Below are 20,355 nucleotides of genomic sequence, written 5' to 3'. Positions count from 1 at the left end.
AACTATCATTCTATCGGCTGAAAGTATCATTCTATCCGGCAAAACTATCATTTTATCAGTTTTATGTCATTTTGTCACGTTAGAGTATCATTTTATCACCTTATATGCAATTTCTTCAGCTAAACTATCATTTTTATAAGGTAACTGTCATTTTATCCGCTTAGATTATCATTTCATAAGGTAAAAGTATCATTTTATTAAACAAAAATGTCATTTTATACACCAAAAATACCTATCATTCTATCGGCTGAAAGTATCATTCTATCCGACAAAACTATCATTCTATCTGGTGAAAGTATCATTCTATCCGGCAAAACTATCATTTTATTAGTTTTATGTCATTTTGTCACGTTAAAGTATCATTTTATCAGCTTATATGCAATTTCTTCAGCTAAACTATCATTTTTATAAGCTAACTGTCATTTTATCCGTTTAGATTATCATTTTATCAGGTAAAAGTATCATTTTATTAAACAAAAATGTCATTTTATACACCAAAAATACCTATCATTCTATCGGCTGAATGTATCATTCTACCCGACAAAACTATCATTCTATCGGCTGAAAGTATCATTCTATCCGGCAAAACTATCATTTTATTAGTTTTATGTCATTTTGTCACGTTAAAGTATCATTTTATCAGCTTATATGCAATTTCTTCAGCTAAACTATCATTTTTATAAGCTAACTGTCATTTTATCCGCTTAGATTATCATTTTATAAGGTAAAAGTATCATTTTATTAAACAAAAATGTCATTTTATACACCAAAAATACCTATCATTCTATCGGCTGAAAGTATCATTCTACTCGGCAAAACTATCATTCTATCGGCTGAAATTATCATTCTATCCGGCAAAACTATCATTTTATCGCCAAAAGTATCATTTTATCTACTCAGAGTATCATTCTATCAAGCAAAACTATCATTTTATCAACTCAGACTATCATTTTATCGGTAAAAGTATCATTTTATCAACTCAGGGTATCATTCTATGCGGCAAAACTATCATTTTATGCATTAAACCTAACATTTATAAGCCAAAAGTATCATTTTATCTACTTAGAGTATCATTCTATCGGCAAAACTATCATTCTATGCAATAAACGTAATATAATCGGCACAATACATAATATACAAACCTACAAAACAGTAAACGTATCATTTTATCAACTCAGAGCATCATTTTTATAAGGTTACTGCCATTTTATCAGGTAAAAGTATCATTTTATTAAACAAAAATGTCATTTTATACACCAAAAATACCTAACGTTCTATCGGCTGAAAGTATCATTCTATCCGACAAAAGTATCATTTTATCGCCAAAAGTATCACTTTATCTACTCAGAGTATCATTCTATCAAACAAAACTATCATTTTATCAACTCAGACTATCATTTTATCGGCAAAAGTATCATTTTATCAACTCAGACTATCATTCTATGCGGCAAAACTACCATTCTATGCAATAAATCTATCATTTTATCATTTTATCAGTCGGTCAAAAGTATCATTTTATCAACTCAGAGTATCATTCTATCCGGCAAAACTATCATTCTATGCAATAAACCTATCATTTTATCATTTTATCAGTCAGTCAAAAGTATCATTTTATCAACTCAGAGTATCATTCTATCCGGCAAAACTATCATTCTATGCAATAAACCTATCATTTTATCATTTTATCAGTCAGTTAAAAGTATCATTTTATCAACTCAGAGTATCATTCTATCCGGCAAAACTATCATTCTATGCAATAAACCTATCATTTTATCATTTTATCATTTTACGTGATATTTGGCGAAATTCAGAAATTAAAAGAGGGAAATGACAGTTTTACCCCTGCGCTTTTTTTTATGAAGTAAATCTAAGTTTGAATCTCAAAACTATCATTCTATGCAATAAACCTATCATTTTATCATTTTACGTGATATTTGTCAAAATTCAGAAATTAAATGAGAGAAATGACAGTTTTACCCCGCGCTTTTTTTTATGAAGTAAATCTAAGTTTGAATCTCAACCGCATAATTAGAAATATGTGTGGTCCAGATTTGGTTATAGGGTTATTACGATAGAATGGTGACGACGACGATTCCTAGTCTAAAAGGTGTTCTTACGGTCTTACCTAATGTTTTTGTTTTGTGTATTCATTTAATTCAGCTACCAACCCAGGGGGCCAAGAAACGACGACGCTTCATGATGACGACGACGATTCCTAGTCTAAAAGGTGTTCTTACGGTCTTACCTAATGTTTTTGTTTTGTGTATTCATTTAATTCAGCTACCAACCCAGGGGGCCAAGAAACGACGACGCTTCTGTCAAATGGAGATCAATAAATAATTATATTCTATTGGGTCTCAAACCCAATGAGCTAGATAAGTTGGAAGTTCTATATTAAAACTAAACAATTCAACTAAACAAAAGCTAATCTTTCAACATTAAAACTATAAACTAGGAGACATAGTAATCAAATACATGGTTTATTTTATTTTTGTTGCATATGAATCTATGCACATTTTTCTGCAACTCCATTTTCTTTGACCTTGACCACCCCATCTGTGCTGCCGTTGGCCTTCTCTACATCGCCATTTTCTTTCTTCTTCTTCTTTTCCCCCCGTCTTCTTCAGCAGCCTTTTTCTTCTTTTCTTCCTCTTCTTCTTCTTCAGCAGCCTTTTTCTTCTTCTCTTCCTCCTCAGATTTAACCTTCGCCTCTTCAATCGCTCTCACCAATCTCATCAAACACCTCTCCTTATCCTCCCCCCTCAACTTCGGCATCAAATTCTCCGCCACATCCGCCGGCGTCATCTTCGTCTCCTCCAGCAGCCGCTGTATCCTCCCAAACAGCTCATGCTCCTCAAACTGCAAATAATTCCTCGCCAAAACCTTAAACCCCTCGAATCCGCAGTAAGACAGCTCAATATGCTGATCCATCCTCCCCCTCCGTATCAGCGTCGGATCCAGCTTCTCCACGTAGTTGGTCGTGAACACAATGATCCTCCCCCCCCGCACACCGACCACAGCTCGTCGATGAAGTTCAGCAGCCCCGATAGCGTCACCTCGCTCGTCTCCTTCTTATCCTCTTCCTTCTCCTATAATACAAACTATACAAACTGATGTCAATGGAGTGTACAAATTCTGTCAACGGGGGCTAATGTCAACAGGGGCTGATGTCAACGGAGTGTACAAATTCTGTCAACGGGGGCTGATGCCAACAGGGTGTACAAATTATGTCAACGGGGGTGTACAAATTCTGATTGTTCGATGTCAACGGAGTGTACAGATTTGTAGGAAATGTTGATATTAGAAAAATCTCTTATATTAACAGTTGATTAATTGTATTAAGTGAGTAGGATTAAAGTTTGTATAGTTTGTATTATAGAGGGTTTGTAGTTTATCACACACACACACACACACACACATATATATATATATATATATATATATATATATATATATATATATATATATATATATATATAGGGGAGCGTTATTCTCCTATTCATCCCTTAGATCATTTATTCTTCTTAATATGAGCTGTTAGATCTCATTCATCAACGGTCCAGATGATCTGCATTATTACACTATAATGGTGCATTATTAGTCAGTGTGCATTATTCAACTGAAAATCTGCATTATTACACTATAATGGTGCATTATTAGTCGGTGTGCATTATTCAACTGAAAATCTGCATTATTAAATGACACGTGGCACCAATCTAACCGTCGGATGACAAAATCGTGGGGCTGAGATTAAAAAGAACAAAGAACAAAAGATACAAAAAGGAAATGAATACATCCATATATATATATATATATATATATATATATATATATATATATATATATATATATATGATTGTGATCAAGATAGAACCATTCTTAAACGTAGAACCATTCTTAAACGTAGAACAAATGCCAAACGGAGGTCGTTAGATCTTTTAATCCAATGGTGTTGATTTGCACAACAACTTCCCATTACAACCAAAACTATTATTAATGGGTGAATGCAGAGAAGTGAAAAAATAAAGCATGCATGGACTCTTCTTCGTTTCATTCATTCTTCCATCAACATGTGAGTTTTTTCACATGTTGAGTCCGGAATGTCGTGAAAACATAGTCTAATATGTATGATTTTTAATCTTGACCGTCATTTTTTCCTCATCCAATGAATAAAATATGTAGAGTTCTAGGTTCTACACTTAAGAATGGTTCTATCTTTAACGCAACCCTATATATGTATATATATATATATATATATATATATATATATATATCTATGTGTGTACGAGTAAAGTTGTCGTGTGTGATTTGGAAAGATAGAATGATGACGACGACGATTCATAGTCTAAAAGGTGCTCTTACGGTCTTACCTAATGCTTTTGTTTTGTGTTTTCATTTAATTCAGCTACCAACCCGGGGGGCAAGAAACGACGACGCTTCTGTCAAATGGAGATCAATAAATAATTATATTCTATTGGGTCTCAAACCTAATGAGTTTGGAAGTCGTATATAATTCATGTCCAACCCCAATTAGCTTGAGGTCTTTTGACAGTGATCCAAAAACAAATTCGTGCATGCTTGACTCAAAGATGACAATATCAAACTAATGTTGAAGTTATGCATAGCTTCAATTGGCCTTGAAACTTGAAGATAAGCCAACTGGGAGATTGTTAATCATGGAACCTAAAATATCTCCTACCATATTAAGATATTTAAGATTTATTTCCTTCAAGTGTATTTCCTTGTGAGATATTTATTCCTTAGAAGATACTCCATATGTTTTCTAGTCATATGTTTCCTAGTTTGACTAGAATTTTTGATCTTCATTTTACTTATAAATAGAGGTACTCTCTCATTATAAAATCATCTTAAAAATTATATAGTGAAATATCTGACTTCACATTGCCCCCGATCGACGATCCTAACATATTCAAGTCTCAGTAGCTTGTAAAACCATTCATTTTAATTTGCCTTTTAGAGCATCTCCAATGGTAATAGGCCAGGCATAGGCCAACCATAAACTCCTCCTGCCACATCATTAGCACTAAAAACTCCTCATGCCACATAATCAGGACAAGCAACTGGACAACCAATAGGCTAGCCACAATAAACAAAGTTATAAAAAACAAATAATTAACAACCACACAAAATACGGAATTAAATTTACGACACAGATACGGGAAAGTTCAATAATAATAGTAAAATTAAAAAAAGTATATTAATTAAAAAAAATTACATTAATTAAAAAAACCCTCTTCCACACACGAGCCCCCGCCTCCGCCTCACTCCTCGTGGCCGTCGCCATCGTCGCCGCCGTTGTCGCCGCTATCCGGGACCCCCAAATCTGCGGCATATGAGCCCGCGTCTGAGCCCCCCCAACTGTGCCCAGAAGGCATCCAAATCGACCCGCATACTCTCGAGCATTGAGTGAAGAAACCTCTTCTCCACGGGGTCAGTTGCCGCCCTCCATTCAGCTAAGATCTTGTTCATCTGAGCCAGCGTTTGTTGACGTGCGAAGAAGGCGAGCTCGGTTGGCGACTTGCCAACAGGAGGGGATTCCGACTGGACCTCATGGGACCCCTGGGCGACCCCCTTCGCTACCCGTTGCGCCCGCCTTTGACCAACCGGGTGAGTGCGACGAGTAAACGATGGAGGGGGCGGGAACTCCTGAACATCCTCTGGGAGATCGTGGGAACCGCCGCTGCTGCCGCTGTAATCACTGGCATAGTTCAGTCGCTGCTTCTTCGGCCAGCCAGCATCGACACCTGCCCGAAACTTCTCAGAGTCCATCAGCACCTCATAGCAGTTCCAGTAGGTGAACTCCTTATAAAGCCCGGGCACGGGGAAGGCTTTCTTCGCTATCCTCCTGCAGTCCTCTTCAGTTTGGCCACTGGTCTGCATGCAGAGGGCGTTGGTGTACAAGCCCGAAAATCGGGAGACCTGATAAGTCGTATTCTAGGCCTTGGTTACTGGTCAGTATGATGTGCATATTTGAACTTTATCTGCAAAACAAGTTGCTTAAGCGTGCAGGTTGAGTGTTCTAACCAGTAGGGAAGCTTCGGAATAACTCAAGTGAAAAAGGTGTCAGGATGTTGCTATCCTGATCAGTATACATGCTAAAACGGTTCGAGATGGAGAAGACGGATAGCTGAGGCTGATTACCCACAATTAAGGGCAAATGAGTCATCTTGCAATAAGGATTTACCCTAAAATCAAGGGTAAGCCTCCCTATAAAAGGAACCCACTTGGAGAGAAAAAAGGGATATCTATTTTCACCATCATCATTTTTAGGTAGATTTCTCTCGGTAGTTCAGTTCTTCAGCCCAGTCCAGTTTCTCATTCCTCAACACAACCATGATTACCTGAGTTCCAGAAGCTCCCGGAGTTCCAGTCATCCTCGTTCCAGCCAGTAAGATCATAGTTTAGGAGTTCCATCGCCCGGAGTGGCAAACACTTTTATTTCGCTTTCGTAGTTTAAATTTCTTGTTTTTCTTCACGATGGATCTGTGTTGCTTTTGATTTTCACGGCTTAGAATTACTTTGTTTGCAGATCCGAACTTGTTTTATGCTATGAAATTGTTTTCTGTTCAGTTTACCTCGCTGATCTCTTTTCCTTCTGCCTAGTTAGCTTAGATCTAGAGTTTCTGGTTGTTTTAAGTGTTAAATCGGTTGTTGCTGTTTTCGTCGTAATTTTCTCTGAGTTAGTACAATCGGGTCGTTGCATGCAAAGTCTAGTTTGAGTTTCGATTCGTTTTCATGTTGACCGGTATGCGGAGTTACAGTGTTGGTGTTTGCTCTCAGATTTGGAATTTTTATTTGTGGATCTGTGTTGTGAGTTGTTATTCTGTGTTTTACGTAGCGAATCTGGAGTTGTCATTTAATTTTGATCAAGTGTGTTGAAGAAGATGATGTCCATGTCAATAGTTGGGGACCACTTTTACTTTTTTGATGCTTTTTGCCTTTTGTCCTTCACTTTTAGTTTGTACTCTGCAGATCTGTCAGCCTAGTCACACAATTCCCACTACCTTTGGATATTCCGTTTGGCCCAAAATAGAAACCCAGTACTTCTCGAATATTTTCTGTTACACCATGATTACCCATTTCCACGTACACAGCTGCACCTCTACACTTCTCCCCCATTCTATTCAGTAGGATACTACTTTTAAATTCTTGCCTAGGTAGAGACTCAACCTGAGCGTGGTAGCTAACCAAACCCTCCAGAATATCACTGCAATAGTTTTAGCGCACCATCTCTGTGGGATTCGACCCCTACCTTCACTATACTATCCAGTAGAAGAGGGTTGAGGATTCTTTGAAAGCAGGTTCTAGGCTAGCGGGGATTCTTATACTGATCAGTAGGATAGATCCTTGCTTGAGCGACACCTACGCAAACCTGAGATCTTTCAAATGGCGCCGTTGCCGGGGATGGATGCCGTTATTTGAAGCTATTGTGTGTGATACTTTGGCGTATATATTGTGCATAACGTTTTCCTTTTCTTTTTATTTCAGTATATGAGAAGCAGCTCGGCTCCTGACCAGTGGAGGCCGAAGATACTTCAGCGAGGATCTATATTCGTAACCACTCTATCCGGTTTGTCGACGGCTCTGTCTGACTTAGGTTCGAGTAGCGACGAGGAGCAATACACCATAGAAGGACCAATACCAGAAGAGATACCACTGTTGGAAGGCAACCCAGGGGAGATGGCTGCCAACGGAGATGATGATCCAGAGATCGGAACCCTGAACGCGCATACCGAGGGAGAACCACCGCAAGCCATTGTAGTCACCCCGGGGCAGACTGCCTGTGATGTGAAGCCCCATGTTATCGCAATTCTGCCTACATACTGCGGAAAGAGCTATAAAGGACCTTACGAGTTCCTGCATGAGTTTTGTAAGATTTGTAGGGCACAAATGATGCCAGCAGGGGCGACCGAGGATGACTATAGATTGAAGGCTTTGCCGTTTGTTCTAAAAGGGGAAGCCAACACTTGGTTCATGCGTCTGCCACCCAACTCCATTGAGAGTTGGGCCGATTTCAAGTCAGCATTCTTAGGCGAGTTTTTCCCATCGTCGAAGACAAGTGCGTTGAAGAGAGAGATAACTAATGTGAAGCAAGGGTACGATGAGCCTTTGAGTGATTACTGGGCGAAATATATGAGCCTCTTGGATGCGTGCCCCAACCATCGCATGACGGATATTGAAGTACACCATGTCTTTTATGAAGGGATGAACAAAACAACCAAGGATCTAGCGAATTCCTCGTCAGGAGGAAGCTTCACGCAGCTAAGGGTCAACGAAGCTAAAAGGGTCCTAGGAAAACTGTTGAGCGCAAAAAAGGAGTATGACAATTCCAGAGATGGTTACAGCACAGAAAGGATTGCCAGCGCCTTGTCTACTGACCAGGAGCAGAAGATAGAACAGAAGATGGATTTGAAGATGGACGAATTGAAGAAGACGCTCTTGAGCGCAATCGAGAAAAATGCGCCACCAACTTCCCCAGCTGGAAACTATAAGGGTGCAGAACAAGGGAACCAAGGGCCGAGCTATGATCAGCCCAATGACTTCATGAATATGGAGCAAGTCAACGCTGCTGGGTATTACAATTCTAGTGGGCATTGGATCCAAGGGAGACAACGGTATGCACCATGGAGGGATCATCCGAATTTTCGATGGGGAGATGGGAGCCAAAATCAAAACCAAGGTCAAGGTTAGAACCAATACAACCCCCACCCGAACCAAAATTTCAACCGTGGCCCGGAAAATCCAAACAACCAGTTCAACTGGTCAGGAAGGAACCAACAACCCCACAGTCAACAACCTCAAAACCAACACCTACAAAACCCAAACCCTGTTTATGTACCACCCCACCAGAGGAACTTTCAAAATTATCAGAGTCAACCTAACCAAGGACCACCACCTCAGCAAAACCCAACCCAGTTCCAAAACCAGAACCAGAACCAATATCATACTGACCAGTACAACCCTCCTGGCCAGTATAACCAATACCCACCTAACCCGAACCAGCAAAATTTCCAAAATTTCCAGCCCAACCAAAATTCCCAGTATAACCAGCACCAAGGGCCGAATCAATCCCAATATCCTAGCAGGTCAAGGAGATCTATGGAGGACATGATGGGAGAATTGCTCGCATCGCAGCAAGGTATCAAGGGTGAGTTACAATCCCATAATGAAGTAGTGCAAGGGATGCAGAGTGCCCAGAAGGAGCATAAGGCGAACATAGATATGATGAATAGGCAGTTGGCCCAACTGGCCAGTTCGATGGGTGAAATGAAAGGAAACTCAGGGAAACTCCTGTCCACAGTCCATGTGCCTGAAAAGGCGAATGTGAGCAAAGTCACACTACGATCCGGGACTACCTATGAAGGACCCCAGCCAAAGAAGTCTAGTGGAGAACCAAGTAGAACAACATTATTGGGGGACGTTGTCTCGGAAGAAGAGCTACGCAGACCTCTACCCCAGATGCAGGACCCATTTTTCTTGGGAGAAACACCATGTGGAAAAGGTGAGCCCGAGAACGTACTGGTCAGGAACGAACCCCATCAAGAGGTAGAATCCAGAACGAAGGAAACTCAGACCCAGAATCTGCCCAAGGAAGGTCCCAAGAAGGTTGCTGAGGGACCGGTAGAGGAGAGAAGGGGGGAGAAACCATTCCCTTACCGTTTCGTAACTAAGAGGAAGAAGGAAAACCCAGTGGATTACTTGTCAATTTTCTGGAAGCTGGATGTTACCATACCATTCCTCCAAGTCGTGAAGATACCCCCACTTGGGAAATTTATTAAGGAGTTCATAGCCGGGAAAGCCCAGGAGGATGGAAAAATTATTAGAAGGGATCGCGTCAGCAACAGTGCAGGAGAAGCTACCGCCCAAGAGGGCCGATCCAGGTATGTTCACCCTGCCTATAACTATAGGAGATGTGAAAGTCGAGCATGCAATGTGTAATCTTGGAGCTTCTATTAATGTCATGCCTTTGTCGATCTATAATCAATTGAAGGGGGTTAGATTGTCGAGTACTAGGGTGTTGATCCAACTGGCTGATAAGTCATGCATAAGTCCTGAGGGTGTTTTAGAGAATGTGTTGGTCAGAGTGCATGAGTTTACCTACCCTGCTGACTTTTATGTGATCAAAATGAGTGAGTCCGAGGCTAGGGAATCTAGTGGAATATTGTTAGGTAGGCCATTTTTTAGAACGGCCAAGACGATAGTAGACATGGCTGAGGGAACAATTTGCATTGATTTTCATGGGGAAAAGTTTACTTTTGATATTAATGAGGCCATGAAAAAGCATATCGATTCTGAAAATTTATTCTATGTTGATGTGATTGACCCCTTAGTCCAAGATTTTCTTGAGACCGAACTATTGCAGGAAAAGCTCCAAGCTTTAGATGTCTATGAGCAAGCTGACGTAGAAGCCGCTGCATGGTGTGATCTGATCAGTAGCCAAGGGCTGACTGATGAAGAGATAGAATGAGCAATTAAGGACTTCTGCCAGAAATCAGAGTTCATTGGAGCCGCTGGGGCTCAGCTACCAGTCAGTATAGAGGAATATCCAGAAGGAGAATTAGAGAAAGGAGGAGAGGCTGAGAATAACCCTTTACCCGAAGACACACTTCCACCCCAAGTTGAGCTGAAGAAATTGCCATCAAATTTGAAGTATGCCTTCCTCGGAGAGGAGAACTCACATCCAGTGATCATCAGCAGCAGCATTACGAAGGAACAAGAGGCTAGGCTACTGACCGTGCTGAGCAAGAACAAGAAGGCGATTGGATGGAGTCTCACAGATTTAGTTGGAATTAGCCCCGACGTCTGCATGCACCACATTAGGTTGGAGGAAAGAGCAAAGGCACATCGAGATGCTCAAAGGAAGGTAAACCCTAACATGCGAGAAGAGATATTGAAGGAAATCTTGAAGTTGTTGTCGCTAGGGATTATCTATTCAGTGCCGGACAGCGAGTGGGTCAGCCCCATTCACATGGTTCCAAAGAAATCAGGGATCCAAGTCGTGAAGAATGAAAAGAAAGAGCTAATACCAATGAGGCTAGTCACGGGTTGGCGAATGTGCATCGATTACCGTAAGCTGAACAATGCGACCAGGAAGGACCATTTTCCCTTGCCTTTCATCGACCAAATGTTGGAGAGATTAGCTGGGAAGAAGTACTTCTGTTTTCTGGATGGGTACAACGGTTACTTCCAAATTTACGTGGATCCTGAAGACCAGGATAAGACCACCTTCACTTGCCCATTCGGAACCTATGCATACCGACGCATGCCTTTCGGTCTATGCAACGCTCCAGGTACGTTTCAACGATGTATGATGAGCATATTTTCCGATTTGATTGAAGACTGCATAGAGATATTCATGGATGACTTCACGGTCTACGGAGACTCTTTCGATTCTTGCCTTCATCATTTGGATATAGTTCTAGAAAGGTGTCAAGCAAAAAGTCTGGTGTTGAATTTTGAGAAGTGTCATTTTATGGTCACCGAAGGGATTGTTCTGGGACACGTGGTTTCAGAGAGGGGAATCCAGGTAGATCGAGCTAAGGTGGATGTTATATCCAAATTACCGTTCCCTACTGATCAGAAGTGGATAAGGGGTTTTTTGGGGCACGCCGGATTTTATCAAAGATTTATCAAGGATTTCTCCAAGATTGCCCAACCCCTTACCCGACTCCTTCAGCATGAAGTAGAGTTTGTTTTTGATGAGCAATGCAAGGCTGCGTTTAACCTTCTCAAGGAAAAGCTGATATCCGCACCTATCATACGGGCTCCTGACTGGGACTATCCTTTCGAAGTGATGTGCGACGCCAGCGATTATGCAGTGGGAGCCGTACTGGGACAGAAGATCGATGGGAAGAGGTAAGTAATTTTTTATGCATCTAAGACTCTGAATCAAGCCCAGCGGAATTATGATACCACTGAGAAAGAGATGCTGGCAGTGGTGTATTCTTTCGAGAAGTTCCGGCCATACTTGTTGGGATCCAAGGTCATCGTTTATAATGACCATGCAGCGATTAAGTATCTGATTGCCAAGAAGGAATCCAAACCCCGCTTGATCCGATGGGTCCTTTTGTTACAAGAATTCGACTGGGACGTGGAAGATAAGAAGGGATTCGAGAACAAGGTGGCAGACCATTTGAGTAGAATAGTGCAAGAAGGAAACAGCGAAGAAGTGTACGACAAGTTTCCAGAAGAGCATTTATGTGAGGTAAATTTTGAGGCCAGGAAGATTGACTGGGAAGAAGTGATGAAGCTTACTGGCCAGTACGATACTGAAAAAGGAAAAGAAAAGGTAGGGCAAGAGCCGTGGTATGCAGACCTGGCCAACTACCTAGTGACTGGAGAACTTCCAGAGGTGCCGAGTATTACCAAGGCCCAGAGAATGAAAATCAAGAGTGAGGCAAAATACTACTTTTGGGACGACCCCTATCTGTGGAGAGTAAGATCCGATCAAGTGATAAGGAGGTACGTTCCTGACTGGGAGCAAAGGGACGTTGTGACACATTGCCACTCTTCGGCATGTGGAGGACACTTCGGTCCTAAGAAGACGGCAAGGAAGATTCTGGACAACGGCTTTTATTGGCCAACGCTCAACAAGGATGCGTACGAGTTCTGCAGAACTTGTGAGCGCTGTCAACTGACCGGAGGAATATCTGCCAGGGATGAAATGCCGTAGGTACCCGTCATTGTTTGTGAGCTGTTCGACATATGGGGAATGGATTTCATGGGTCCGTTTCCTTCGTCCTATGGCAATTTGTACATTTTAGTCGCAGTGGATTACGTCTCCAAATGGGTGGAGGCCAAGGCCACAAGCACGTGTGAAGCAAGGGAGGTGGCCAAGTTCCTAAAGAGTCATATCTTTAGCCGGTTCGGAGTACCAAGAGCGATCATATCAGACCAAGTTACACATTTCTGTAATAGCACAATTGAAGCATTAATGAAAAAATACGGCGTACACCACAGACTATCAAGCCCCTACCATCCGCAAGCTAACGGTCAAGCGGAGATTTCTAACCGCGAGATAAATAAGATCTTGGAGAAGACTGTAAATCCTTCTAGGAAGGATTGGAGTGCAAGGGTAGAGGATGCTCTATGGGCATATCGTACAGCCTACAAGACCCCCATAGGAATGTCCCCATACAGGATCGTTTTTGGGAGATGTGCCATTTACCGATTGGAATTGAACACCGGGCATACTGGGCAGTACAGAAAGTGAATATGGATGCTACAGCCTGTGAAGAGGAAAGGAAGTTGCAGCTGCAGGAGCTTGAGGAACTTAGATTGGAGTCGTTTGATTCAGCTATGTGGTACGAGGAGAGAACCAAATTGTGGCACGACCGGAATGTGAGGACCAAGGATCTCCATGTTGGGCAGAAAGTATTACTCTTCCAGTCGAGGCTGAAGCTCATGCCTGGGAAGCTCAAGTCGAAATGGACAGGGCCTTATGTCATCACCTCACTCCGTTCCAATGGAGCAGTGAAAATTTCAGGGAGTTTTCCTAACTCTGAACCTTTCATAGTAAACGGACATAGGCTAAAAATATTTAGGGAGAATAGTGAGGTGGGTGTAGTGGATAAAATTCCACTGCAACCACTTACTACGGCTGTCTACTGATCAGTAAGATAGGAATTTGGAGTTCCACGTGGCTAGTTTCTTTTTGAAAATAGTTTCCATATACTGGCCAAGTGGAATTCCAAATTGCCTAAGGAAGATGTAAATATTGTAAATACGTAGTTAATCTCTGCATGCAAGATAATTTCTAAAAAAATCCAAAAAAATTTTCGGGCCTTAATTTTAATTTGGAGTACGTATTGATCAAAAAAAAATTGTCTATCTGGTGCTATTTCAGATTTTATTTAAGGGCAAATTTGATTTATTTTCCTTATTAGGTAAGTATAGGGGGGAATATGGAGAGGACGAAAATTTGAATTAAAGTTGGTGCAGCTTTTGCAGGGTGTCAACGGCTGGGAGTGGCGCGTGAGCATAGAGAAGGGACACGCTGACCAATCAGAGGCCAGCAATCTCAACCGCCTCCCATCTGAAGCGTCGCGACCGGCAACCCCTGATAACCGGTTACAACCACCTGCAACTGCTCTCTCTCACCCAAATTAAACTCACCGTCCCAACCCTTTTCCCTCACAAACCCTCATTTACATTTTCTCTCCCAAAGTTTCTTTCCCATTTCCACCAGTTCAAACCCTACTTTCCACCACCAAATCGTAAATTTCTGATCATGGGGAAGAAAGCGTTCGCCAAGAAAATCAAACCTCGCCGCCAAGAAACCCCGGAGGCACAACCACAGCCAAATCCACCACCACCGGCACCGACCGCTCAGCCGCCACCCATGATTTCCATGGATGCCATGATGGCATTTCTTCGCCAACAAGACCCGACAAGGGACTGGACGACGGAGCTGACCAGTTTCGGCCAAATGGGGGGCGTAGGAACCGCACCCAGTGAAATTCCGCCTGCGCCGGTCAGCCATACAGCAGTACATTCAGAGGAGGGAACTCCCTCGGTGACCGCGCCATCGGAAACCTCAGTACCTAATTCGGCTGAACTCGACGCCATCGCTGCCCACTACGACTCCGGCCTTGAGGAGCATGAGGAAAAAACGACTCAAGAGGGGAGCGGCGGAACGAATAAGACGCCCGAAGCGGAGCCGGTATCTCAAGAAGTGGCAAGGGAGGACTTAGATCTGAACGAGTCAGCCCAGAAGCGGACTCTTATGACTGATGAGGAGTTCGATTCCATTTTGAACCAAGCAGCACAAGCTACTACCTCGAAGGCTGAGGGTCTAGACCCCGCTTCGAAGGCAGTAGGCGTGAGTGAAGAGACATGGGGAGTAAGTGAGCCAGAAGGCCCGACATACCAGCCGGAAGAAGAGAAGGGTAATACGATTACAGAAGCCAAGGAAACAGAAACAGAGGCAGCAGAACCAGAAGTAGAAGCACCTACCCCAATGGCACCTCAGGTAGTAAAGCCGATTCCCGTCAAGCGGAGACTGGTAGTGAAGACGGACTCCATGGTAGACCGACCCAAACCAAAAAGGGTGTCGCAACGATGTTTGGGTAAGTGGGCATCCAGCAGGGCGGAACCGAACACGGCGGCAGATCCGCTGGAGATCGTGAGTGACGACGAACGAACAACTCCCACAAAACCTGGGGAGGAGTCCTCACCTTTTGCTGACCTAGAGGATGCCGAAATGGTGGTCGAGGAACCCTCTCTGGTGCAAGTGGATCAGGGTGTGAAAACTGAACGGATGGCTGAGGGTCCGGACCTCGCACCAAGGTAGTTAGCCCCGAAAGACCGGAGGAGGACAACGCCAAGGTAGAGAGTAGCCCACTACCCAGGAGGAAGTCCGATACAAAGATGAGAGGAAGAGAAAAGGCAAGGCCGTTATGAGGAAACAGCCTAGTACCATGAAACCGCGTGTCGTGAACACCGAAATCGTCATTACTGAAGCAACTCAAAGAACTCCACCAAGCCGGCGGGAGTTGAGTGACGACGAGTACACAGCCAGCACTGAATCATCTTCCGACAGCAACATCTCTCTGGCCAATGAGGAGTACACTGAACAGCAGCTCTTGGATGATCATAGAGAGTTAGTCCACCCACCGGTAGAGAGATTAAGATACCGGAGGTGGACGGTTGACCTCACTGACGACGTGGTAGAAGAGATGACGTTGTTCGATTCCAAGGAGCTCAAGTCCCCTTACCGCACCAAGGACGACAAGAGCAAGCAAATCAAGAGTGGGAAGGTACTTCATCTCCCTTCTTTAGATAAATTGAAAGCTCGCGAATCGTTTCTCGCCCTTTTGCATGCGTTGGGTTTCGAATGGTTGTTGGAAAATGAGGTTATGAATATCCCGGTTAAGCTGGCCAAAGAATTTTTCTCGACTTTTCGATTTAAAGTCACCACTGATTTGGACGAGGAGTGCATCAATTTTAGGGTGTTTGGGAGTGAAATTAAGCTAAGTATAATCGAGTGGACGGTAAGAATGGGTATGTGTACTTTGGAGGAGGCGTTGAGTTCGGAGTGGAGGAATAGAGAGAGGGGAATCCCACGCAGGCTTGTGGAGTTTGAACCCCAGAAGGCATGGGCAGAGTTAACCCACCAGCTTCGGGAGAGTTCCGGTCCACCCTCTCGCAGTCCATCTATTTCAACGACCCTATTTTACGCCTGGTGCAGCTGTTTTTAGACTTCAACCTTTTAGGACAGTCAAATTCGGCAGTGAGAACATCGATGACGGAGTTGTACCTCTTGTGGTGTGCCAAGAAGGGCAGGAAGTTGCACTTGGGATTCTGGACCGCATACCAATGCCACTTCATCGCCACCCACCCAGCACGGAATCTTTCCCTCTGCCACTTATTGGGAATTTTTGTGAGAAACAATATAACCGTCTCAGAGGGAGAGGACTTATCCCCCTTGACAATGGTGGACGGCCCAGGTTTGTTTGATACCCCCCTGTTCGTCCGAACGAATGCGGTCCACTTAAGGCAAGGCGTGCCACGCTTTTATGCAATGGGGGAGGAAGCTTTGCCCACCGGACGGGTAGCAGCAGCCCGGGAGGAATCAGCACAAGAGCAGCGTCAAGAAAGGATTGAGAAGGCTATAGACGAAATAAGAGTAGAGAACAGACAGATGGGAGCAGAGATGATCCGGTTAGCGTCGGTAATGGAAAGGATCCTAAAGGAGTCTGCAAGACAGTGTATACTAACCCAGAAGCAAGCTACTATGGAGACGATAGTGACCGAGCTAGGAGAGGAGAACCAGCGGTTGATAACTGAGATGAACAGGATGGCATCTATGATAGATGAGATATTGGAGGAAGTAACCAGCCAGAGGAAGGAAGAAGCTACAGGAGACAGGGGCCATGAAGCCCAGCATCCCGGACCAAGTGTACCAGTAGAACCCGAGATAGAGAGAGGAGAGGCCGAGGAGCCGGCGGACGTAGATGAGGAGCAAGCTGGGACCGAGAAGGAACAATCTCCTGCACCACCTACCCCGCGAAGGAGCAGGCGACTCAAATAGACCACACCCCCCGACCACAAGTTAGTTTTTCTTTTCTTTCTCATTAGTTTTTCGTATTTTTATTGTTTTCTGTGCTTTTAGGTAGTATAAATTGTGTATGTGCGCACACCCCATTCCTAACACTTAGCCTATTTCATAGTCTAAGTGTGAGAAGTAAAGGGTTTGTTTCCGGGCGCATGCTTTCTGTTTTTCTCTTGTTTGTATTTTTCGTTAGCATGTTTCCTCACACTTAGCCCATTGTCTGGCCTAAGTGTGAGGAATTTGTATATATATGTGTTTTGTGTCTGTTGGTTTCTGTTTAGGTTTTCAAACTCTTCCACTTAGCCTATTCCATAGTCTAAGTGTGAGAAGTTTTAGTGTTAATATGATGTGTTGTTGTTTTATCTGTGTGTCCACCATACTGGCCATTACCTTTTCCACTTCACAGCCTTATCTGAGGGCAGACACTTGTGAAGTGGGAGGGGGGACGCAATGGCCAGTATGATGTATGTGTGGTTTCTGTTTGTGCTTGTGTTAGTGTTTTGTTAGGTATAGTTTTTTTTTATTTTGTGTGTTGATTGGGCTTAAAACTCAACTGTCTTGAGCTGACGGTGAGGGGAATTGAGGGAAATAAGACATGCTGGAAAATAGAAACCACCCCCCTTAGTACCTCCTAGCCAGGATAGATGATGTGAGTATGAGAGAAAAGCCCATACTTAGAGCCAAACACGAAAGCCCTCTTAAAATGTGAGTTATAAGCTTTAAGTGGAGCCACTTTCCACATGTTTAGAAAAGAAAAGAGCGGCTGCCACAAATTGCCTAGGGTGAAGTGACTGCGTGTAGCAACACTGAAGGCAGTAGGAACCCCCCCGCCCCAAAAAAAAACCACCTTTAGAACCTCTTTTCTAACTCTTTATACCCAGATAAATACCCCTAGCCACTGGGACTGTGTGTGTGCAAGGCATGAGGCGAATGAAGCTTACTGGCCAGAAAGATATACAAAAAGGCAGAAACCAGCTGGGCAAGGAACTTAGAAGAAAGTCGACCAGGGAGTCGTCCCAGGTCCAAAGAAGAAGAAGGTATAAGGGTGGCGAAACCACAAAGAAGAGGAAGGAAAGAGAAGGAACAAGGGAAAAATGAAGAAAATGGTTAAAAAAATGATGAAGAAGGAATAAGGGTGGCGAAGCCACAAAGATGCTACTGACTAGTTGGAGACCCAAGTCAGAAGCGCCAGCTGAGGAAAGCAACTAATTAGAAGCCTAATGCACACAGTTCCCCCACATCAATAAAGAAGAGGTTTTGAACCTTAGAGCCTTAGGAACATCCACCCCAAAACACTACAAGCCAATAGCCCATTTACAAGCTTTTAAGTCCTTCAGTCGCTGCACGTGAGATCTAAGTCCGAAGCATTTTGTGGTCCAGCAATTAGAGAGAACAGTCCTAATACTCCTGGTGAGGTATGGGTGACTGAGTGAACCTAGTGTTCGGCCGAGAGTGTGGGCGATCTTGACAAGCGGATGTACTGATTGGGAAAGAAAAGGGGGGGGGCAGAAGTTCAAGGCTGTCTAAGGTCGGATTGCACCTGATCCCGAGGGGAGGGATGGTTGAAAATATAGCCCGATCTTTGTGTTTTAGTCTTTTTATGTTTGTTTGTGTGTTTTTCTATGTTTGTTCAAGTGTTTTTCTTTGCGTCGTAGTATAGAGTCTAGTTTAGGTAGAGTCGGTCAGGGGAGTAACCAGACTAGAATTCGACTTATTTCTTTTTGTTTGTTCTTCACGCTTGAGGACAAGCATGTGGTAAGTGTGAGCAGTTTGATAAGTCGTATTCTAGGTCTTGGTTACTGGTCAGTATGATGTGCATATTTGAACTTTATCTACAAAACAAGTTGCTTAAGCGTGCAGGTTGAGTGTTCTAACCAGTAGGGAAGCTTCGGAATAACTCAAGTGAAAAGGGTGTCAGGATGTTGCTATCCTGATCAGTATACATGCTAAAACGGTTCGAGATGGAGAAGACGGATAGCTGAGGCTGATTACCCACAATTAAGGGCAAAGGAGTCATCTTGCAATAAGGATTTACCCTAAAATCAAGGGTAAGCCTCCCTATAAAAGGAACCCACTTGGAGAGAAAAGGGATATCTATTTTCACCATCATCATTTTTAGGTAGATTTCTCTCGGTAGTTCAGTTCTTCAGCCCAGTCCAGTTTCTCATTCCTCAACACAACCATGATTACCTGAGTTCCAGAAGCTCCCGGAGTTCCAGTCATCCTCGTTCCAGCCAGCAAGATCATAGTTTAGGAGTTCCATCGCCCGGAGTGGCAAACACTTTTATTTCGCTTTCGTAGTTTAAATTTCTTGTTTTTCTTCACTATGGATCTGTGTTGCTTTTGATTTTCACGGCTTAGAACTACTTTGTTTGCAGGATCCGAACTTGTTTTATGCTATGAAATTGTTTTCTGTTCAGTTTACCTCGCTGATCTCTTTTCCTTCTGCCTAGTTAGCTTAGATCTAGAGTTTCTGGTTGTTTTAAGTGTTAAATCGGTTGTTGCTGTTTTCGTCGTAATTTTCTCTGAGTTAGTACAATCGGGAACTGTTTGATTGTGAAATAAATCGTTGCATGCAAAGTCTAGTTTGAGTTTCGATTCGTTTTCATGTTGACCGGTATGCGGAGTTACAGTGTTGGTGTTTGATTTCAGATTTGGAATTTTTATTTGTGGATCTGTGTTCGTGAGTTGTTATTCTGTGTTTTACTTGGCGAATCTGGAGTTGTCATTTAATTTTGATCAAGTGTGTTGAAGAAGATGATGTCCATGTCAATAGTTGGGGACCACTTTTACTTTTTAGATGCTTTTTGCCTTTTGTCCTTCACTTTTAGTTTGTACTCTGCAGATCTGTCAGCCTAGTCACACAATTCCCACTACCTTCGGATATTCCGTTTGGCCCAAAATAGAAACCCAGTACTTCTCGAATATTTTCTGTTACACCATGATTACCCATTTCCACGTACAGCTGCACCTCTACACTTCTCCCCCATTCTAGTCAGTAGGATACTACTTTTAAATTCTTGCCTAGGTAGAGACTCAACCCGAGCGTGGTAGCTAACCAAACCCTCCAGAATATCACCGCAATAGTTTTAGCGCACCATCTATGTGGGATTCGACCCCTACCTTCACTATACTACCCAGTAGAAGAGGGTTGAAGATTCTTTGAAAGCAGGTTCTAGGCTAGCGGGGATTCTTATACTGATCAGTAGGATAGATCCTTGCTTGAGCGACACCTACGCAAACCTGAGATCTTTCAAGACCGCAGCCCTGATTCGGTCCTA

This window comes from Salvia splendens, chromosome 16, assembly GCF_004379255.2.
Source record: "Salvia splendens isolate huo1 chromosome 16, SspV2, whole genome shotgun sequence".
Taxonomy (NCBI): Eukaryota; Viridiplantae; Streptophyta; class Magnoliopsida; order Lamiales; family Lamiaceae; genus Salvia; species Salvia splendens.
The sequence above is the reverse complement of the archived record's forward strand: the minus strand, read 5'-3'. Positions refer to the sequence as shown.